Here is a 2,328-nt window from a genome sequence, read left to right on the forward strand (position 1 = left end):
TGTATTACACATGGCACATATATATATATTATATTATATTATATTATATATATATATATTACATGCATGCATATAATGATGTATATGTATTATATATAATTTTATATATTATTATTATTATTATTATTATTATTAAATTTTATTTTAAAATTTCATTTCATTCATTTTTCAATTTAAACTTGCATATAACCATAAAATATATATTAATATCTAATTTAAACTATTTTTAAGATCAAAAGAAGGGTATAATTATAATAAAATTTTTATAAAATTAATCACTAATCAGCTCACGACCTTACAGCAGAAAGAATTCCATGGTAAGGCCGCAGTAAGGCTTTAGGCTTCGCAAAAAGGCCGTTTTGAGCCCGTTTCCTTTCAAATTAAGTGGAGATGGGCTCCCTCAAGGGGCACGACTTTGAAGACCTAAAAAGAACTATATAAAAGGGGATTCTTAAGAGATTTAGGGGCTTTTGGAAGGAGAGAAGACGACAAGTTAAGGAAGAAGAGGGAGATTTTCTTGAAGATCTCCGATTTTTGGTTTTATTTTTCTGTTATTTCTTCTCTCCAACATCATGAACTCCGTTTTTATTATTCTTTCATTGGTTGAAACTATGTTAGGGTAAGTACTTTGTGGCTAGGGTGATTGATGAAACCTAGTTCAATGATGGTTTAATTAAGAGTATTTGGGTTTTATTATATTCTTGTCTTTTGGATTGATCGTTTGTTATGCATTAATTTCGTTTTGATGCTTAGCCGCCATTAGAACGTGTTTGTGGTTTATACTGTTTTCGAGAAATTCAATATAGATTAGCACTTGGTAATAAATGACATAAGGTTCAATAATAGGTAGAGATACCGTTATGCCTTGTGAAATCTTATTTAGATGATCATTGTGGATAAATGCATGTTTGTATATTTGTAGATTAATTAGAGATAATTAATCTCATATATAAACATAGATTCGATCGACCATCGAGAGAGGCTTTTGATTAACTTAAGATCATTGATTTTCAACTCCAAGTAAGAATTATAAAACCCGATCACTGAAAGATTAAACCAATTAAAGAACTATGGTGGATTCATGAACCCTAGTGCATTATATTTTTACATTAAAAAACCTAAAGAATTATTTTGTGTTTTCCATTTGGTGAGTTAGTTTTAATTAATATAAAACTTCCATTGAATATTCTTTTAATTGTGTGCGGCTTATTAAAGTTAATAGTTGTTAAAGTAGGGATCAAAAGCTAATCCTCGTGGAAACGATACTTTATTCATTATTATATTACTTATTACAATTCCGTTCACTTGCAGGAAAGAATACGCGAACAAGTTTTTGGCGCCGTTGCCGGGGATTGGCTCTTTTGATTACTGCTTTAATTAAGATTAGCTTTATCGCTTGTGTTGCTTCCTTTAATTTTTGATGCTAAACTATTTCAGTTTTTGTTGTGTTATGATTGAAATAGTGTATGCGGCATTCAAAATGTCTTGATCTTGTTAAGTTTGATCCGGAGATTGAACAAACCTTTCATCAATGACGTCGTGAACAAAGAGCAAAAAGGGAACAACAACAGAGCACTATGGAAGACAACGGAAATTAGCTTGTTCAAGTGGAGTGTACTGTTGAGGTCAATGAGAGAGATATCTTAATGGGAAATTTCATGATGCCTCCTATCATTGAGAACTGATCAAGCATAGTCTATCCTCCATATGGGCATGATAACTTCCAGTTGAGGCCAGATGGGATTAATCTATTCTCCAACAACATTCCATTCTATGGAAGAAGTGATGAAAATCCTCACTATCATCTCGCTCGCTTTTTGGAGTATTGTGGCAACTTCAAGTATGAAGGGATCAATGAAGAAGCACTTAAGATGCGATTATTTTCTCATACTCTAAAAGATAAGGCTCGAGAGTGGTTGGTCTCACTACCACCCGGTAACATCACTACATGGGCGGATTTGGTTCTAAAGTTCACGTTAAAATATTTTTCATCAGCTAAGATTAGCAGGGTCAAGCATGAAATCTCAACCTTCCAACAAGCCATATCAGAAAACTTTCATGAGGCATGGGAAAGGTTCAAAGAATTGCTGAGGAAGTGTCCAAGCCATGGTTTCCCACTACTAGCCCAAAATCATTATTTTTACGCTGGGTTAACTCCTTAGACCCGTTCAGCGGTGGTTTCTACAGCATATGGTTCCATTCAAAATAAATCAGTTGGGCAGCTTCATGACCTTTTTGAAACAACGAGTGAGCAGTTTGTGATGTGACCAGATAGAAACTCACATAAAAAAGTAGCTGGAATGCATGAAGTGGATGTTAACACGTTGA

The 2,328-nt window shown here is 33.4% G+C and overlaps 1 non-coding gene across 1 annotated transcript; it reads right to left on the reverse strand.

Annotated features, from left to right (window-relative positions):
* Positions 1-2,006: 2,006 nt before the first annotated feature.
* LOC127787757 (small nucleolar RNA R71) lies at positions 2,007-2,113 on the reverse strand. Its single transcript, XR_008020222.1, has one exon. It is a non-coding gene; the product is annotated as a small nucleolar RNA R71 (small nucleolar RNA).
* Positions 2,114-2,328: the final 215 nt, after the last annotated feature.

Source organism: Diospyros lotus, chromosome 12 (genome assembly GCF_014633365.1).
Source record: "Diospyros lotus cultivar Yz01 chromosome 12, ASM1463336v1, whole genome shotgun sequence".
Classification (NCBI taxonomy): Eukaryota; Viridiplantae; Streptophyta; class Magnoliopsida; order Ericales; family Ebenaceae; genus Diospyros; species Diospyros lotus.